At 41.8% G+C, this 22,000-nt stretch overlaps 1 protein-coding gene across 1 annotated transcript in view; it reads left to right on the top strand.

Annotated features, from left to right (window-relative positions):
- LOC110607205 (callose synthase 12) overlaps positions 1 to 21,034 on the top strand; it is a 31,550-nt gene extending 10,516 nt beyond the window's left edge. Inside the window, exon 6 of the mRNA XM_021746273.2 lies at positions 20,984 to 21,034. The gene's annotated coding sequence lies outside the window, so the exon portion shown is untranslated. The remainder of the gene's footprint in view (positions 1 to 20,983) is intronic.
- Positions 21,035 to 22,000: the final 966 nt, after the last annotated feature.

The following is a 22,000-nucleotide window of genomic DNA, read 5'->3' as shown; positions in this document are numbered from 1 at the left end:
AGCGTACGATAGGCCAGGTCAGGGGGAGGGCTCGGGCTCAGGCATGGGCTTGGGCCTTGCCAAATCGGTTTTTCGGTTTGATCGGTTATTTAACATGTTTAAACCGAACCGAACCGAAAACCGATTAATTTTAAATATACTAACCGAACCAAACCGATCAGACCGATTAACCGAACCGAAAAACCGAAATTAATCGGTTCGGTTCGGTTTTTCGGTTTAAACCGAAAAACGCTCTCCCCTGAGTAAATATTGATTTTGTCTTTTATAAGAAGGAAGAATTTTGACACTAATTCTAAAGCATTCTTATATTGGTAATATACAATTGGCTTTGGAAAAGTGAATGATCTGCATCTCAAGGTTTGCAGAATACATGTACTATCCTGGATCACGTAAAATATGTCAGGAGGTAAAAGTAAGCCCAAAGTGAAGGTTGCTTTTTAGCTAAATAATTTTATTTTGTTTTATTACTAATTTAGGGGTTCCGTATGCAAGAAATGAAATTTGGTTGGGAAATTGTGTTCGATACTGTTTGGGTGATATTTCCAAAAGCCTAGCAAGTCTCATTTCATTTGGTTTTGTATGTTAAGAGATAACAATGAAGAGAAACGATAAAATATGCTTTTGGCAGCAATGAGAAAGAAGGTAAGCTTGCTGTTCTGTATCTAGAATTTGTTGTATGCTACAAGGACAAAAAGGTGAGTGATGGAAGGTAAAGTTTCGGATTAAGCCTGGGCTTAAGTATTAATACTATTTCTGAACCAAACCTGTGAGTGTCGACGGGAACACTTGGCATAATACAAAATTATTTACATCTTGAAACTGTATAGTCATCCTAAAAATGGCTAGATGGCTTCAAGGATCCGCCATTCCGTCATACTTATCCAAACTACGCAATTTGAACTTAGCGGGAAAAGTTTTCGTTTAGACCACTTGGGCGTTGGTCCTACGAATTAAGGCTACAAGACAATTTTAGCCAGGCTAGGTCATAAGGAGGTTTCCGCCAGACCACTTGGGCATTGGTCTCATGAATCAAGGTCATAAGACAACCTTCGCCAAGTCAGGTCACAAGGCGGTTCTCGCCAGACCACTTGGGCATTGGTCCCATGAATTAAGGCCATAAGACAAATTTAGCCAGACTAGGTCATAAGGCGGTTCCCGCTAGACCACTTAGGCATTGGTTCTATGAATCAATGCCACAAAGCAACCTTCGCCAGGCCAGGTCACAAGGCGGTTCCTACCAGACCACTTGGGCATTAGTCTCACGAATTAAGGCCACAAGGCAACCTTCGTCAGGTCAGGTCACAAAGCGATTCCCGCCAGACCACTTGGGCGTTGGTCCCGCGAATGAAGGCCATAAGGTAACCTTCGCTAGGCCAGGTCATAAGGCAGTTCCTGCTAGATCACTTGGGCATTGGTCTTATGAATTAAGGTCGTAAGATTTTTTATCCAGGTCAAGTAATGAGGCGGTTCCTGCCAGACCACTTATCAAGGCCACAACACAACCTTCGACAGGCTTGGTTATAAGGCGGTTCTCACTAGACCACTCGGACATTGGTCCCAAGAAGCAAGGCCACAAGGCAACCTTCGTTAGGCTAGATCATAAGGCAGTCCCTGCCAGACTACTTGAGCATTGAATTATGGCCATAAGAAAATTTTCACCAATTCCTCTAGAAGTTGCAGAAAAAACGCAAAAGTGATGCTTAGAGAAGATGATGGACCCTTATAAAAGTTGTTTCGACGGCAGACATTAAATATGACACGATAAACAGTGTAGAAGGTTCAGTAGGCAAAGCGACGTGAGTAGCAATGAACCAATCTTGAAGAGCCACGTATCTCGGACCTCAATAGGAGATATCCTTTTTGAATATGAAGAAATAAAGACTAGCAGAGGGACCTATGATGTTACATAATATTTTCCTAAAGTAAGCTATGAGCTATCACCACAAGAAAGGGGCTACGTGGCAAGAATTTGACAAGTGAAAAATGTGGTCTCACTACAGGAGAAGGGGACCTGGACACTTTAACACCCAAACTATTGTCAAGACTCGCCCTCCCCGGATAGGTCGAGTCTTGACATAGAATTACCGTTATCAGACACATTTCCATTTCATTGGAGATTGCGGGAACGTGAACCTAATTAGTTGACGATGTCTATTATTGAGCAGCTGACCATATCGTTGCTGAATTTTCAGAAAACACTATATTTATCTTTATTCTCTCACAATATAAAAGGAGAACGATCCCAGAGGCATTGGTACGCTATTCTCTAACACTAAAGTCCTAAGCAACTCGTATTGTTTTTTCTACTTGTCACGACACTGACTTGAGTGTCAGCATGGGCATCCACTAACACTTCACATTTTCTCTCTTGCAGGTTCTAACCAATCATAGCGTAGTCCCAGTTTGGCCACGTCATCGATTTAATCTCAGCTACATCACTAACTAAAATGACATACTTTATACCTAATATGAGTAGGAAGAAAGGGATTAGATTAGCTACATGTGGAAATACAATTATGTTCATTTACTTGAGATGTTGAAACATGATGAGAATAAGGACATTCATGTGTATGTTGAGTCTTTCAAAGGGAGGGATTCTCAGGGCAAAAACTAACTTGATGATCAAATTGTAATAGAGAAAGGGAAAAGAAAAGCTGAATGATGGTAATGCTTTAAGTCAGAATTGTGACCTTGTTGAAGTAAATGAAGGTAACGAGAATGAAGTAGCTCACGAATTGGACTCTAACCACGATTTTAAATTGCAGTCGTAGCCACATTCGTAGATAATGAAAATAAGTCTAACGGTCGTAATGTAACGGTAACAACTTAGCAATACACAAAATTTTTAACTCAATTTTCAAAGTTCATAAAATGACATGATATTGATAGATTGACATGATATTGATAAATTTAATTTAAAATAATGTATACAAATGCATAATAAATATAAGTATATCAAATATAGACCATTTAGCTTAAATTAAACATCATATTGAAAATTATTAATATCACTACCACTTAAGCAACATTATGAGCAGCTAAGGTTTTATAAAGCTGAGCTTTTGAAATCTAACAGGGATGGAAGGTTTGATTTTTTTCTCTTTATAATGATTGATTTTTTTTTCTTGATAATGATCCATCCTCGATACAACTAATATTCAGGAGATTTTATATAGGGTTTAGTGCATAGAGGAAAATTTTTTTGACGAATTACATATTGAAGATCTTTCATCAGTGATCAACAAAAGGTAAAACTTACTAATTTCCATAATTTTTATACCATTTAAGGAATTAATACTGTAACGACCCGAAATAGGACCGCTACCGGCGCTAGGATCCAGATCGACTTAAGGTCGCCGGGACCCGTAGCAAGCCTAACATACAACCTGTCATACCTGATAATCCCATACAAGATCATACATTTACATAAAAATTTTTAAACTTTTTCATTCACCAAGCTTGATCTGTGCATGCATCATAACCATAACATAAAGACCCCACACAAGAGCCCTCATCAAATGCTCTAGTAGGACATCATATCATACATCACGCTTGGTCTAACATTTCTTAACATTAAAACATTTTATAACGATCATGTACAAAAGGGGATTAACATAACATTAGGGCCAAGCACAATACTAAACCTCATAATATTCTTACACAATATATTACATTACATTATCTTTCATGTCCACAACTAGCTATTACAAACATGACACCTTTATTCTTGCTGACTTCCTAGTCTATCCCGAACCTGCAAACCTGGGGGTTAAGGGAAAGGGGTGAGCTACTAGAGCCTAATGAGCAGAATAGTAAATCAATATATTAAAATTCATGCTTTCATGAAATGCATCATATCACAAATAAATCACATCAAGGATGGACTTGCCACCAATAGTCCTCTACACATTCCAATGGTGCCAGGGGCGTAGAATGGGCCTCGACCTGGACTTTCTCTTAACATAACATAACATAATATAACATAACATTCCAATGTGCCAGGGGCGTAGAATGGGCCTCGACCTGAACTTTCTCTTACATCGTGCTAGGGGCGTAGAATGGGTCTCGACCTGGACTTCCGTACCATACCATAACATATCATATCGAGGACTAATGGATCATCCAATAACCATCCACATCAACATTATAGTATGCAATGCAACATATTCGTGAATTCTAATGCAAACAACCTAGTATATATCATGGCATTCATGATGCATGAACATGCTTAAAATTTATTTATTTTGAAACAATAGGCTGACTCTGAAAAGACTCTGAAGCAGCTATCTCACTGCTGGGGTCCTCGGTTCCTCGGGTCCGAACCTACACAGGTGGACTCAAATGAGGGACCAAACATACACTAACATGACTCTAAACACCTCCCCAAAAACCTCCCAAAATACCATAAAACAATCATAGAAAACGTGCAAAGGAAGGCTGAACAGGGCACTTTCGGCGGCCGAACCCCCTTCCAGATCCGAAAGTCGTGCACCTTCGGCGGCACCTTCGGCAGCCGAAACTCCTCTCTAGAGCCGAAAGTCCAACTTTCGGGGGCGAGTTTAGGCGGCCAAACCATGCCACCACAGGCAGGTTCGTCGGCCGAACATGGTTTCGACTGCCAAACATGGTTTCGGCTGCCAAACATGGTTTCGGTTGCCAAACATGGTTTCGGCTGCCGAACCTGGGTTCTTTCAGAAGGCAAAACCCAAGCCTCTCATGCACATTTTGCCTCCCTAATTCTCCAAACTCAATTCAACACATACAAAAGCATGCATAAACATATCCTTAAGCATTTAGGGGCTTAGAACTAACCTATACCCCAAAAACCTCTCATTTAACAAACAATAAACATGCATTTCAACATTTAACTCACATAAACCCTAACATTTACAACTAGCCTAAACATGCATTAAAACCCTCCAAAACCCCTCAAAACTTTCATAAAGTATAAAAGAAGGGTAGGATCTCCACTAACCTCTTGAAAAACAGGAGGAGAGGCGATCCAAACTCGGAGATGGGAGAAATCAAGCTCCGAGATCTCCAAGCTTCAAAACTTCGTTCTTAGCTCAAAAATCTTCAAAACCAAGTTAAAACTAGTCAAAACTTGAAGGATTTGAGGAGAAAACACAAGATCGACAAAAGGGGTGGCGGAGACTCACCTTGCCCGAAAATAGAGAGAGAAAACTCACCTATTTTCGGACAGGGGCCTTTTATAGGTGGCTGACTAGACCACCTTCGGAAGCCAAAAGTGCCTCCGCAACTCCACCATGTTCGGCGGCCAAACATGGGGTTTGGTGGCCGAACCTGGGTTTCTCCTCCAAAACGTTTTCTTTCAAAACTCAATTTTTTTTCTTGCTTAAAACCTTAAAATACATGAAAACATTTTAGAAAAACATAATTTTACCCTTATAGAGGGTTCCGACATCCGAGATTCCACCGAAAAATAGGAATTCCGATGCCGGGGTCTAGTCGTTTATTACAAATACCATTTTGACTTTTATTGGTATTGATTTAGGGCCTGATTAATGCAATTTATCAAGTAACATTAAGAATTGAGCACAAAATTGTGCTACTCACATATAGGTAAATTGAAAGAAAGTTTATGAATGTGAGAAGCTCAAGAAACTATTTTGGGATGCAGCTTATTGTACAAATGTCCCAGAATTCCAGAAGAAGTTGAAAAAAATTGAAGAATTAGTCCACTAATGCATATGAAGAGTATGGAAAAAGATCCAACTAAGTTCTTTATCACAAATTTCTACTGTGACAAAGACTAAAACAATTGAAAATAATATTTGTGAATGCTTTAATTCATTTATTTCAAATGCTAGGACTTTACCATTAGTTGATATGTTTGAAGAGATAAGGTCAATATTGATGAAGCATATGTATAAAAGTTTGAAACGCGTTAGCAATGTTGATAATGTTATATCTTAGAATTAGGGAGAAGTTAGAAAGTAATACAAGGTTTATACATCTTTGTACCTTGAAGCCAATAATTGGGGATAAATTTGAAGTATTGATAAATGATGATAGATATGTAGTTGACTTGATTGAGAAGCATTGCAAAATTTTCGTGAAGGAAGAATCGCGACAGCGGGCCTGCAGAGCGCCTAAACGAGACTTCGTTGGCGCAAAGCATTGCGCAGCGCGCAAGGCAGGCGCATAGGACTGGCGCGCATAAGGAGCCCAGACGGCCGCACAGAATTGCCATGGCGGGACAAGCACTGGTTGGCCTACGGAGCTACGCCAAATGAGGTTTGGGTCTGCGAAAGGCGTTGGAACTTGCTGGAAGGGGCGCGAGGCTTCCAGATGGGCCCGGGACGTGCGAGAATTGGCCAGAAGCATCTGGTAGGCCGCTGGAGGATTCTAGAGTAGCCTAGAACTGCCTAGAAACGCCCAGAATGGCCTGAAGACCACCAGATCAGTCCAGAAGGTTCTAGAACTCTACTAGAGAGCTCTGCCAGCCAAATCTAGAATTCTCCAAAGGATGTAAAATTACCAAAAAGCCCCTGAATGTTCTAGAAGGATAATTTTGTCCACAAATTAGGCAATGCATCTCCACCACATATCGAGGAGGTGGAATGCCTATAAATACCCCCATAGAGATTCATTTGTACAGCCTTGAAGTTTTGGCTAAAGCACTCACACTTGTAAAGCTCTCTTTAAGCAATACAATCTTTCTTCCTACCAACATCATTCTCTTGTGTTCACCATCAAGCCTTTTCTTCCCAATTAAGGTTTTCATTGCCACATTCACCCACTACAGCTCTTGTTTTGAACTACTAGACAGGCTGAACTTAGTTTCCAGCAACTAAGTGCTGTACGATTTAAGTGAATTTCAAGTATTGAAATACTTGGTCCGTGACACTACACAGGACCAATGATTCACCATAAACTTCTTCACTTCAGGTTGAAGATATATCACTTGCTGATGACATAGCATTGATTTTCTCACCAAAATGGATTGTTGATCTTGAATGAAGAAGTTGAAGGCTATTAACGGTGCCTTTGGTGAGATAGGGATACTGATAATGAAGGATTTGGGTTATAGGGTTTTTTAAATTAAGGGTAAGTTGGAGTTAATTTAGGAGTTTTAGGCGTGTGATGTGGCATTCCACGTGGAAACCGACGTGTTACTTTCGCTAGTTCATTAACGGTTAAATAGATAATAGGATACAATTAGTAAAATATTCTATGTATGGAGTTTAATTAATTAATTTTAAAGTTCAGGATAAATTGCAAAAATTTATAAACTATAAAGATAAAGTTACAATTTCTTCTTTAAATTAATGATTACAATAATTGTCTATTGATAGTAAAGTTGCCGGGTTTAATATTTAGTTCTATCGCGTTTACAACATCCATCTCGGTCGAGTAAGCTCTAATTAATAAAATAGTATCTAGTTTTCTTCTCTCTGCTTAATTGTAGATTTAATCAAAATAAAATTTGAAATAAAAAAATGAATTGAAATGATAGATAACATGGACTAGTAATCAAGCTCTTGACATTTTATAGTATTATGCTATTTTTCTCTATAATATATTTGCTCGCCTAATACAATTAGGAAGTAATATTTTTATTTAATAAAGGTTTGAACCATGAGTGATACTACTGAAATTTTAGATTGAGGTATTGAGTCAAATAAAAAAACCTAAGTGTCAATGATCAATCCCAACAACTGAAGTAGATCCAAAGTTTCAACTAGGCTTTTCTCATTATTGAATTCTCTTTACTTTATTATTTGTTTTACTTTATTGCTTTTTGTAGAAGGATAATATTTATCGTATATCACAATAGAGATTACAACCTATTTATACATGAGAGACAGTAACTAAACAGGAAGGAAAATCAAACCTATGATTATACAATCCCTAAGATTAAGGGACTGACCCATCTATCAATATTTACTTCCTATATTAACATATTTACTTTCAATAACTTATAACACTCCCCCTCAAGTTGGATCATAAATGTTAATCATGCCCAACTTGTTACATATATAATCAACTCGGATCCCATTTAGAGCTTTAGTGAAAATATCTCCTAATTACTCTCCAGTTCGGATATGTCCTGTTGATATTATCTTTTGTTGGACCTTTTCACGAACAAAATGACAATCAATCTCGATGTGTTTAGTCCTCTCGTGAAATACTGGATTGGAGGCAATGTGGATAGCTGCTTGATTATCACACCACAACTTAGCAGGCACCGAATTTGTGAACCCAACTTCTTCCAACAGTTGACGTACCCACAAGATTTCACAAACGGCTTGTGCCATAGCTCGATATTCAGATTCAGCACTAGAATGGGAGACCACATTTTGCTTCTTACTTTTCCATGAGACCAAGTTACCTCCCACAAAAACACAATATCCAGTAATTGACCTCCTATCAACTTTCGAGTCTGCCCAATCAGCATCACAAAAGCATTCAATATTTGAGTGTCCATAGTTACCATAGAATAGGCCTCTCCCTGGGACCCCTTTAAGGTAACAAAGAATATGTCCCAAAACATCCCACTGGGCAACAATAGAAGAAGACATAAACTGACTTACCACACTCACTGAATATGCAATATCAGGACGAGTTACCGTCAAATAATTCAGCTTGCCAACTAATCTTCTATACCTTCCAGGATCTGCAAATGGCTCACTGTCTTCTGTGGTAAGTTGAAGGTTAGGGGTCATTGGGGCACTACAAGGCTTAGCACCCAATTTTCCTGTTTCTGCCAACAAATCAAGAACATATTTTCTTTGAGACAAGAAGATGCCTTTCTTACACCGCATAACTTCGATTCCCAAGAAATATTTCAAGGAACCCAATTACTTTGTATGAAACTGTGTTTTAAAAAATTCTTTTAAGGATGTGATGCCAGCAATGTCACTTCCTGTGATAACGATATCATCCACATATACTACAAGCAGAATTACTCCACTATCAGAATTTCTATAAAACACTGAGTGATCACACTTACTCATCTTCATTCCAAACTGTTGGACCACCTCACTAAACCTGCCAAACCATGCCCGAGGACTCTGTTTCAAGCCATAAAGCGATTTTCGAAGTCTACAAACTTTACCTGGCTCCCCCTGAGCAACAAAACCAGGTGGTTGCTCAATATAAACCTCCTCCTGAAGATCACCATGAAGAAAAGCATTTTTAATATTCAATTGATGCAAAGGCCAATCATGAGTAGCCGCCAAGGAAATAAACAATCGGACAGATGCGAGCTTGGCAACTGGGGAGAATGTATCAGAATAGTTAACTCCATAAGTTTGTGCATAACCTTTGGCCACTAAACGGGCCTTGAGGCGAGCAATAGATCCATCAAGATTTACTTTCACTGCAAACACCCATTTGCACCCAATAGCTCTCTTTCCTGGGGGCAAGGACATCAACTCCCAAGTACCATTAGTGTCAAGGGCCATCATTTCCTCTTCCATTGCAGCATGCCAACCAGGATAGGACAAAGCCTCAATAACAGTTTTGGGAATTGAAATAGAATCTAAAGCAGTGACAAAACAACGAGAAGAGGAGGATAATTGATCATAAGAGGCACAAGATGAAATAGGATAAGTGCAAGTACGTTTACCTTTGCGAAGAGCAATGGGCAAATCCAAATCAGACAATGAAGGATCAGTAGGAGCATGATCGGTCGACGAAGAAGCGGGTAGCGGAACGGAGTCAGAGTCCTCTAAGCGTCTGGAATACACATGAAAGATGGGAGGGCGACCTGGCACATGAGCGAAAGGTGTAGGAGTAGTCTGAGGAGACGAAGAGCGTACAGTGTATAACAAGAGGTCATCTTCCTCCTCCTAGGTTTTATAAACAGATGATGGCGGAAAAACCAGAGTGGACTCAAAGAATGTTACATCCGCAGACACAAGATACCGATTCAGATCAGGAGAAAAACAACGATACCCTTTCTGACGTCGAGAGTAGCCAAGGAAGACACATTTGAGTGATTTGGAATCCAATTTAGTAACCTGTGGACGAACATCACGAACAAAACAAGTACAACCAAAGAGACGTGGCTCCATAGAAAACAAAGATTTAGTGGGAAATAAAATGTTATAAGGGATATCACCATGAAGGACGGAGGAAGGCATGCGATTGATCAAAAAACAAGCAGTGGATACAGCATCAGCCCAAAAACATTTAGGTACCTTCATTTGGAATAAGAGGGCTCTGGCTACTTCAAGAAGATGTCGATTTTTTCTTTCAGCAACTCCATTGTGTGAAGGAGTGGCAACACAAGAGGACTGATGAAAAATCCCTTTTTGTAACAAATAAGATTGAAATTCCCCAGAGAGATACTCTTTAGCATTATCACTTTGCAATATACGGATGGAAGTATTGAATTGGGTTTGGATTTCAGCATAAAATGCACAAAAAATAGAAAATAATTCTGAACGACTCTTCATTAAAAATAACCAAGTAGTACGAGAGAAATCATCAACAAAAGTAACAAAATACTTAAAGCCAGACTTAGACACAACAGGACAAGGACCCCAAACATCTGAATGGACTAACTCAAAGGGAGACGAAGCCCGTTTATTGACTCGAGACAGAGTAGGTAAACGATGATGTTTGGCAAATTGACAAGACTCACAATCTAGAATAGACAAAGAATGAAACTGTGGATATAACTTCTTCAAAACCGAGAGAGAAGGATGCCCTAAACGACAATGAACATCAAAAGATATTAAACGCGTGGAGCATACCAGAGATCGAGAAGATCGAGGTAGTTGCTGATCCAAGACGTAAAGACCCTCTGACTCACTTCCTCTACCAATAATCTGCTTCGTCGAAAGATCCTGAAAAACACAGTGATCAGGAAAGAATAAGACACAACAATTCAATGCACGAGTGAGTTTACTCACGGAAAGCAAATTAAATGCGAACTTATGGAGATATAACACAGAGGATACAGAAAGAGAAGGGGTTAAGTTGACATGACCAGAACCCATGACAGACGATTTAGTGCCATCAGCAAGAGTAACATAAGAAGGCGATGTATGAGACTCAAGATTGGACAAAAGGGTAGAATTACCTGACATATGATCGGTAGCACCAAAATCAATAACCCATTTGGAGGATGAAAACACAAGACATGCAGTAGAGTTACCTGACTCGGCAATTGCAGTGATAGAGGAGGAATTAGAAGATTTTATAGATGCCTGGTATTGGATGAATTGTGCATACTCATCTGCAGATATCAAAATTCCCTGATCGGAAGATCCATTCAATTTGTGTTCCGTGATTTGTCATCATAGGAATCACATCAGTTACGGTGGTGGTTTTAACTTCAGCCATAAGGACAACCCACCCAAAAACGATAGCAACAAAAGAAACACAGAATCAGAAAACAGTACCCGGCGTGAACAGTACAACGATGAACAGTACCGATGAACAGTACCACGTGAACAGTACCGATGAACAGTGCCCGTGAACAGTACCGATGAACAGTACCAAATAAAACACCTCCACCCAACACCCGAACGGCAAACAAACCTCAAATCTGACAAGGAGTCGGTGTGGTGACTCCATCGATGGTGAGATCCAAATGTTACCCTTTATGGATAACCCAAATGAACGGAGCCCTAAGTCTCCAAAAAAAATTTTTAAAACTTTATGAGAGAGAAAAGAGAAAAAAAATCTCTATGAGAAAGGCTCTGATACCATAAGGGCGCATACCATTCTACCAAAAGCTTAAATTGTTAGTAGAGGCGCTACTTTAATCCTATATGGCCCAGATGTTTACCCTTGTACACGGTAACGTCTCCATGTTAGGTGCCACTTTGGGGACTGGGCCCACTTCTGGCACTATCCTTGGCCATATTAAATACCCTTCCTTTCCCGTGGCTCGAACCCGCGACCTGGCTCTGATACCATGTAGAAGGATAATATTTATCGTATATCACAATAGAGATTACAACCTATTTATACATGAGAGACAGTAACTAAACAGGAAGGAAAATCAAACCTATGATTATACAATCCCTAAGATTAAGGGACTGACCCATCTATCAATATTTACTTCCTATATTAACATATTTACTTTCTATAACTTATAACACTTTTAATTCTAGTTTAGCTCAACAATCTCGAAATCCTCCATTTTACTTTTATTTTCTATTTATTTACTTGGTCTTGATAAGAAAAATATGTGAGTATCAATTTCCTATGAATTCGATCCTTTTACCACTATCTACAGTTGTAAAATTGTGGATAACTAAAAAAGTTATTTTTGACCGGCTTCGACAACCGCACAGTCAAAAATTGGTGCCGTTGCCGGGGAATTGATTTAACTAGTTTATTTTTCTTTCATGACTAGGGCTGGACGCAAAGAAACTCTACTTTACGATCCAAAAATTGAGCGCACATCAAAGCAACTAAGAAAGCAAGCCAATCCGAGGACCCAAGCCTCAAAGCCATCCTCATCAACAGCTGCTGTCCAAACAGCACCTGCTGAAGTTGTTGCTGTCCAAGAGACAGCACATACTGAAATTACCTCAACTGAACCAGTAGTTGCTGAACCAGCAACATCCATTGCAGAAACAGAATCAGCACCTGCTGAAACAGAACACGAATCTACTGAGTTTGCCCAAACAGCTGCTGAGATGGCTGAATTCAATATGCAACCTGCTGCACATGTCCGAAGACCAGCTGAACTTGCTGTATATGCTGAAATTGAACAAGAAAATCAAGCACCAAGAGAAAGAACACTAAGAGAATTGGCAACACCTATAGGTGATCAAGCACCTCTTCGCATCACCTATCCACCCTTGATAGCCCCTTTTGAGCTAAAAACAGGTTTGATACACCTCCTACCTAAATTCAGAGGTTTGGAGAATGAAGATCCCCATAAACACTTGAAGGAATTTCACATAGTGTGTTCTACCCTGAGGCGCAAGGCATATCTGAAGAGCATGTGAAATTGAGAGCATTCCCATTCTCACTTGATGATTATGCCAAAGACTGGCTATTTTATCTACCACTCGGATCAATCACTTCTTGGGATGGTATGGTAAGAGCTTTTCTGAATAAATATTTCCCAACTTCTAAAGCCATAGGCATAAGGAGAGAGATAAGTGGCATTAAGCAAAAAGAAACTGAAGATTTGTATGAGTATTGGGAAAGATTCAAGAGATTGTGCACTAGCTGTCCACAATATGACATCTCAGATAAATCACTCATAGAATATTTATATGGAGGATTGCTACCATCCGAAAGGAAATTCATTGATGTAGCATGTGGAGGTTCAATTGAAGATAGAACGCCTCAAGCAATTAGAGAATTGATTTCAATACTTGCAGCTGCATCTAGACAATATGGAGATAAAAGGCAACTGCCAAGGTGAGTTAATGAGGTAAGTACATCTGCTCTTATTTCTCAAATTTTTGAACTAACCTCTGCTGTGAGAAGTCTTATTATAGGTCAAGCCCAACAAGCTCAAAAACTTCAGCAAGTAAGGCCATGTGGGATATATGCACATGTGGGACACCCAACTGATCAATGTCCTACACTTCAAGAGGATGACCAGTAAATGCGATTGGAGGATTCAATGGACAGCCAAGACATGATCCATACTCTAACATCTACAATCCAGGTTGGAGAAACCATCCAAACTTCAGCTATGCTAGGGCTAACAATTACCAAAATTATCAAAGAAATTCAGCCCAAGCAGCACCTCAAAATTCCAATACGCACCTTGAAGAGATGATGAAGTCATTGGCCAACACTGTGCAAAGTCTCCAACAACAAATGGGTCAAATAGCCACCTCTGTAAGCAAACTTGAATCTCAAGGGAGGTTACCTTCCCAAACCGAGGCTAATCCCAAGCAAAATGCAAGTGCAATCATGTTCAGAAGTGGGAAAGAACTTCAAGATGTCAGGGCTGAAGATAGAGGCTCACAATTGTGAAGACACATTACTGAAGAAAATCTGCCAGAAAGTGAGCCAGGAAATCTGTTTGCCCAAACAAGCGGGCAAACAAGCAGACAGAGTGCACACATGGACAGGGACTGTTTACCCAAGCAATCAGAAAACTGTTTGTCCAAGCAGACTGGACAAACAGAACCAGTACACCAGCAGAAGGCAGACTAGCAAGCAACATTCAAGATTCCATCTCCCTTTCCAAAAAGGTTTGAAAAATCACAAAAAAAAAAGAAGAAAGAGAGATTCTTGATACCTTCAGGAAAGTGGAGATCAACATTGTAATACCTGGCTAGACTCCGGTATTGAAATTCCTACTGTCCGGTGGAATCTCGGATGTTGAAAACCTCTAGAAGGGTAAAATTATGTTTTTATAAAATGTTTTCATGTATTATAGGGTTTTAAGTAAGAAAGAAACCGAGTTTTGAATAAAAAAGACCATGGAGGCATTTACAGGTTCGGCCGCCGCACCTCAAGTTCGGCCGCCGAAAATGGGATAGTTTAGGGGGACAAGTTAGGCTTCCGAAAGTGGCCCAGGTTCGGCCGCCGAACCTCATGTTCGGCCGCCGAACTTGCATGAGTTTTGGAGGCACTTTAGGCTTCCGAAGGTGGTCTGGCCAGCCCCTATAAAAGGCCCCGTGGCCGAAAACGGGCGAGCTTTCTCCCCTATTTTCGGCCAACGGTGAGTCCATGCTCTCCCATGATTGATTTTGATGATTTTCCTCAAACCTCCTTTCAAGTTTTAGCGAGTTCTAACTTGGTTTTGAAGAGTTTTGGAGCTAAGGTCAAGTTTTAGAGCTTGGAGACCCAAGGAGCTAGATTTGTCCCATCTCCAAGTTTAGATCGCCTCCCTTCTCGATCTTCAAGAGGTAAGAGTAGATCCTTAGCTCATTTCATGTTTTAAACAAGTTTTATGAAGTTTATGGGGTAGAAATGCATGTGTAAGTTAGTTGTTTGTTGTTAGGGTAAATGTTGAGTTTTTGGGTAATATATGTTGTTTGAGTTGTTTTATGTGTTTGTGTTGGGGTTTAGGATTGTTTGAGACCCCTAAATACTTTTTGCTCGTGTATGCATATTGTAGAATAGCCAAATGCATGTTTGAAAGGTGCTGGGAGACAAATGTGCATTGTGGAGGCTGAGTTTTGCCCTTTGGAAGAACTTAGGTAGACGGAGGAAATGAGTGTAGATGAGTACACAGATAGGTTCTTGGAGCTATTGCCGTTTGCTGGGCAAAATCTTGACACAGATCAGAAAAAGGCAAGGAGGTATATCATGAGGCTTCATTCTAGGTATTCCTCCTTGATCCAGTCAGCGGAGAGGGAGAGTTTCCATGCCATAGTGGATATGGCCCGGAGAATGGAGGCTAGTGCAATAATCGAAGGAAAAGTCAGGCAGTCTGTGGCACTGCCTTCTGGTTCCAAGACCCCCAGGTGAGGGAAGGTTAGATCCCTCTTCTTTGAGTGCAGCAGCTTCAGGCAGTAAGAGGTGGGGTAATACCACTAAGAAGCCGAAGAAGAACAAGTTCTGGAACAAGATCAAGTCAGGTCTGGGATTAGGAAGTGGCTCGAGCTCAGGTGCAGATAATGCAGTATGTATGAAGTGTGGGAAGCCGCACAAAGGAGTATGTCGGTTTGGGACGACAGCCTGCTTCAGATGTGGGCAGGAGGGACACATGGCACGGGAGTGTCCGAGAGCAGCTTTTGTGGCACAGTCCCAGCAGACAGCTTCGAGTAGTGTGGCTCAGCCAGCAGCTCCAGCCGCGACTCAGGCTAGTGGCAGAGGTAGAGGAAGAGGGGCAGCCTCTTCTTCAGTGGGTTTCAGGGGTGAAGGTCCATCAGCTCCAGCACGGATCTTCACCATGACACAGCAGGAGGCAAATGCATCAAACACCGTGGTGTCAGGTAATCTCATCATTGGTTGTTCAGATGTTTATGCCTTAATGGACCCTGGTGCATCTCATTCTTTTATTGCTCCGAGAGCCGTCGAGAGGTTGGGTTTGATGGTCTCTGGGTTAGAGTGTCCCCTATGGGTCAGTGGACCCAAGTGTGACCCGTCAGTGGCAAAGTCAGTCTGTCAGTGTAGTCCAATTTTTATTGAGGGGAGATGCCTTTCAGCCAACCTTGTGGTTCTAGATTTGACAGATTTTGACGTCATTCTAGGGATGGATTGGCTATCTACCCATGGTGCTACCTTGGACTACAGAGACAAGGTAGTCAGGTTCAGAGGTCAGGATGGGTCAGAGGTCGTCTTCAGAGGAGACAGGAGGGGTACACCTAGAGGTTTGATATCAGCCCTACAGGCTCGTAGGTTGCTCAGAAGGGGTTGTCAGGATTTTCTAGCTCATGTGAGAGAGCTGGATAGTCATGTCAGAGAGCCCGCCTCAGTGCCCGTGGTTAGAGAGTTTTTAGATGTTTTCCCAGACGAGCTGCCAGGTTTACCACCTGCTAGGGAGATAGAGTTTGAAATTGAATTGATGCCTGGAACCAGACCGATCTCTATCCCTCCCTACAGAATGGCACTAGCAGAATTGAAGGAGCTTAAGGAGCAGTTGCAAGAGCTGATAGATAAGGGCTTCATCCGACCGAGTACCTCACCTTGGGGTGCTCCAGTGCTGTTTGTGAAAAAGAAAGTGTAACAGCCCGCATCACATCATACAGTCCATGTAGAAACACATGAACTCACAACACATATCATGGATGAGCTTGTCACCTACAGCCTACAACATAGCAGGACATGCCATGACCAACTGTGCCAAGGGCCACTCCTGGTCGCTCGGCTCATCTCATACATATCATGCCATCTCGCAGCTAAGGGACCATCAACATCCATAATACAAACACAAATGCACATGCATCATACATGGCATTACACATCATCGCGCAAGACAGGACTCCTCATCCTATCCTAGTGGACATGATCTTACTCTGAATCTTTCTTATTGTGCTTGCCCATCTAAAGCAACCTCTTTCCGATGTGGGGTACCTCTAATCCCTGAGCATCTTTGCTCAAAACACCGTACTCTTGAGGCCCTATGTCTATGTTGGATCCCTTAGACTTTGTATCGACTACAGACAGTTTAACAAAGTCACTACCAAGAACAAGTATCCGTTGCCTAGGATCGACGATCTATTCGATCAGCTAGCAGGAGCAGGTTGTTTCTCCAAGATAGATCTGAGATCCGGGTACTATCAGCTGAGAATAAGAGAAGAGGATGTGCCGAAGACAGCGTTCAGAACCAGATATGGGCACTATGAGTTCCTTGTGATGCCGTTCGGGTTAACCAATGCCCCTGCAGCATTTATGGACCTCATGAACAGAGTTTTCAGTCAGTATCTGGATCACTTTGTTATTGTCTTCATAGATGATATCTTAGTGTATTCCAAGAATGCAGAGAAGCATGCCCATCATCTGAGGTTAGTTTTGCAGACCTTGAGGGAACACGGCTTGTATGCCAAGTTCTCCAAGTGTGAGTTCTGGCTGAGGAGCATTTCATTCTTAAGGCATGTTGTGTCAGAAAATGGAATCGAAGTAGACCCCAAGAAGGTGGAAGCTGTAGCTAACTGGCCTAGACCCACTACAGTGACAGAGATCAAGAGCTTCTTGGGTTTGGCAGGTTACTACAGGAGGTTCGTTCAGGACTTCTCTAAAATTGCAGCTCCTATGACCAGATTGACTAAGAAGAACTAGAGGTTTGTGTGGACTGACCAGTGTGAAGAGAGCTTTGAAGAGCTAAAGAAGAGGTTGACGTCGGCACCGGTGTTAGCACTGCCAACTAGTAATGAAGATTTCACAGTGTTCTGTGATGCGTCCCGTGTGGGACTGGGTTGTGTGCTGATGCAGAAGGAAAGGGTGATTGCTTATGCTTCTAGACAGCTGAAGAAGCATGAGTTGAATTACCCTACACATGACCTAGAGATGGCAGCTGTAATCTTTGCACTCAAGATTTGGAGGCATTACCTTTATGGGGTTAAATGTGAGATCTTTACAGATCATAAGAGCCTGCAGTACATCTTGAGTCAGAGAGAGATGAACCTGAGGCAGAGGAGATGGGTAGAACTGCTTAGTGACTATGATTGCAAGATTCAGTACCATCCGGGTAAGGCGAATGTTATGGCAGACGCCTTAAGCCGGAAATCACTTGGCAGTCTATCCCATATCGCAGCAGAGAGAAGACCAGTGGTGAGGCAGTTCTTCGAGCTCATTAATGAAGGTTTGCAGTTGGAGTTGTCTGGTACAGGTGCTTTGATAGCCTAGATGAGAGTAATACCTGTGTTTCTAGAGCAGGTGGCTCAGAAACAGCACGAGGACCCGGAGTTAGTGAAGATTGCCAGGACTGTTCAGTCAGGCAAAAATGAAAAGTTCATATTTGACAGTAAGGAGATCCTCCACTATGGGAATAGATTGTGTGTACCAGATGAAGTAGGTCTGAAGGGAGACATTATGAGGGAAGCTCATAATGCCAGATACAGTGTTCACCCTGGAGCCACCAAGATGTACCAAGATCTGAAGAGAGTTTATTGATGGCCAGCTATGAAGAGAGAAGTGGCACAGTTTGTGTCAGCCTACGAGGTATGTCAGAGGGTGAAGCTGGAATATCAAAAGCCGGCTGGAATGCTTAACCCACTACCGATTCCAGAGTGGAAATGAGAGAATATTGCTATGGACTTTGTGGTGGGGTTACCGGCAACGTCTAACAGATTAGACTCCATATGGGTGATTGTGGACAGACTGACCAAATCTGCTCACTTCATCCCTGTCAGGAGTGGCTATTCTGTGGATAAATTGGCGCAGGTGTTTGTTGATGAAGTTGTCAGGTTGCATGGGGCTCCTGTTTCAATAGTGTCTGATAGAAGACCTCAGTTCACCTCCAGATTTTGGCGGAGTCTGCAGAACGCTATGGGTACCAGGTTGGATTTTAGCACTGCTTTCCATCATCAGACGGACGGACAATCAGAGAGGACCATCCAGACCATAGAGGATATGCTCAGAATGTGTGTGCTAGATTTTGGCGGTTCTTGGAGGCAGCATCTACCTTTGGTGGAGTTTGCCTACAATAACAGCTATCATGCTAGCATATGGATGGCTCCATATGAAGCTTTGTATGGAAGGAAGTGCAGGTCACCTGTCTGCTGGGAGGAAGTTGGAGAAAGGGCTTTGGCAGGGCCTGAGCTAGTAGAGATCACCAGCAGGGTGGTGCCCATAATCAGAGAAAGGATCAAGACGGCTGTGAGCAGGCAAAAGAGTTATGCAGATATCCGTAGAAGGCAAGTAGAGTTTCATGAGGGGGATTTGGTATTGTTCAAGGTGTCTCCGATGAAAGGGGTGATTCGGTTTGGGAAGAAAAGTAAACTAGCTCAGCGGTACATTGGACCCTTTGAAATCTTGCAGAAGATCGGGAATGTATCGTATAAGCTGGATTTACCTGTTTCTATGGAAAGAATCCATCCGGTTTTCCATGTTTCCATGTTGAGGAAGTTCATGTCAGATCTGGGCAAGGTTCTTAGCGAGCCTGATGTGGAGATCCAAGAAGATCTCACCTATGTTGAGCAGCCAGTACGGATCCTAGACACCCAGATCAGAAAGTTGAGAAACAAAAAAATTCCGATGGTGAAAGTCCTTTGGAATCACCACAACATAGAGGAGTGTACCTGGGAGACACGGGAGTCTATGCTCCAGCAGTATCCTCATCTCTTCTAAGGTTAGTGTTATGTGTTTTGTATGTATGTTCATGTTTTATGCTATGCATGCTTGTTTGGTGAACATTCGGGGACGAATGTTCTTAAGGGGGGGAGAATGTAATACCCGGCTAGACTCCAGTATCGGAATTCCTACCGTCCGGTGTAATCTCGGATGTCGAAAACCTCTAGAAGGGTAAAATCATGTTTTTATAAAATGTTTTCATGTATTATAGGGTTTTAAGTAAGAAAGAAATCGAGTTTTGAATGAAAAAGACCATGGAGGCATTTCCAGGTTCGGCCGCCGAACCTCAAGTTCGGCCGCCGAACATGGGATAGTTTAGGGGGACAAGTTAGGCTTTCGAAAGTGGCCCAGTTTCGGCCGCCGAACCTCATGTTCGGCCGCCGAACTTGCATGAGTTTTGGAGGCACTTTAGGCTTCCGAAGGTGGTCTGGCCAGCCCTTATAAAAGGTCCCGTGGCCGAAAACGGGCGAGCTTTCTCCCCTATTTTCGGCCAACGGTGAGTCCATGCTCTCCCATGGTTGATTTTGATGATTTTCCTCAAACCTTTCAAGTTTTAACGAGTTCTAACTTGGTTTTGAAGAGTTTTGGAGCTAAGATCAAGTTTTGGAGCTTGGAGACCCAAGGAGCTAGATTTGTCCCATCTCCAAGTTTAGATCGCCTCCCCTCTCGATCTTCAAGAGGTAAGAGTAGATCCTTAGCTCATTTCATGTTTTAAATAAGTTTTATGAAGTTTATGGGGTAGAAATGCATGTGTAAGTTAGTTGTTTGTTGTTAGGGTAAATGTTGAGTTTTTGGGTAATGTATGTTGTTTGAGTTGTTTTATGTGTTTGTGTTGGGGTTTAGGATAGTTTGAGACCCCTAAATGCTTTTTGCTCGTGTATGCATGTTGTAGAATAGCCAAATGCATGTTTGAAAGGTGCTGGGAGACAAATGTGCATTGTGGAGGCTGAGTTCTGCCCTTTGAAAGAACTCAGGTTCGGCAGCCGAAGGGACTTTCGGCCGCCGAACCTGCCTGTGGAGGCAAGCCTTTGGCTGCCGAACCCTGCCCCCGAAAGTGAACTTTCGGCTCTGGAAGGGACTTTCGGCCGCCGAAGGTGCCGCCGAACATGCATGAGTTTCGTCTCTGGAAGGAACTTTCGGCCGCCGAAGGTGTCGCCGAAAGTGACTGAGTTTCGGCTCTGGAGGGACTTTCGGCCGCCGAACCTGCCGCCGAAAGTGCCCTGTTCAGCCTTCCTTTGCATGTTTTCTATGATTGTTTTAAGGTATTTTAGGGAGTTTTTGGGGAGTTGTTTGGAGTCATGTTCTTATATGTTTGGTCCCTCATTTGAGTCCACCTGTGTAGGTTCGGACCCGAGGAACCGAGGACCCCAGCAGTGAGGCAGCTGCTTCAGTGTTTTGTCAGAGCTAGCCTGAGGTGAGTAGAATGACTCTTTATGTTTCAAAGCAAATAATGAAAGTTTTAGCATGATTCACGCATCATGAATGTCATGAGATATATTAGGTTGTCTGCATTAGAATTCACGAATATGTTGCATTGCATATTATGTTGTTGATGTGGATGAGTATTGAATGATCCATTAGCCCTCGTATGGTATGATATGATATGATGATGATATGGTATGGAAGTCCAGGAAGACCCATTCTACGTCCCTGGTACAATATAAGAGAAAGTCCAGGAAATCCCATTCTACGTCCCTAGCACATTGGAATGTTATGATGTGTTATGTAAGAGAAAGACCAGGACCCATTCTACGTTCTGGCACTAATGGAAATGTAGAGGGCTATTGGTGACAAGTTCATCCTTAAAGTGATTTGTTTGTGGTGTGATGCATTTCATGAAAGCATGAACTTTAAATATAATGTTTTATTATTCTGCTCACTGGGCTCTAGTAGCTCACCCCATTCCCTTAATCTCCCAGGTTGCAGGTACAGGATAGAATCAGGAAGTCAGCAAGAATAAGAAGTTTTATGTATGTAATAGCTAGTAGTGGACATGAGAAAGATTATGATGTAATGAATAGTATTGAACAGTTATGTAATGTAATGATGTTTATTGAGGTTTAGAGTTGTGTTTGACCCTAGTATGTATGGTTAATCCCTTTGTGTATGCATGATCTATGTAATGTGTTAATGATGTTTATGTAAACCAAGCTTAGAGTATGATATGTTACCCCATTGGAGTATTTGATGAGGGCTCCAGTGTGGGGTTTAATGTTTATGATTATGAGTTGTGCATGCACAGGTTAAGCTTGGTAAATGAAAGAAAGAAAGTTTAAAGTTTTTATGTAAATGTTGATCATGTATGGGATTAAACAGGTATACAGGATATATGTTAGGCTTGCTACGGGTCCCGGCGGCC

This window comes from Manihot esculenta, chromosome 12, assembly GCF_001659605.2.
Source record: "Manihot esculenta cultivar AM560-2 chromosome 12, M.esculenta_v8, whole genome shotgun sequence".
Lineage (NCBI taxonomy): Eukaryota > Viridiplantae > Streptophyta > Magnoliopsida > Malpighiales > Euphorbiaceae > Manihot > Manihot esculenta.
This window is presented reverse-complemented; position numbering and strand designations above follow the sequence as displayed.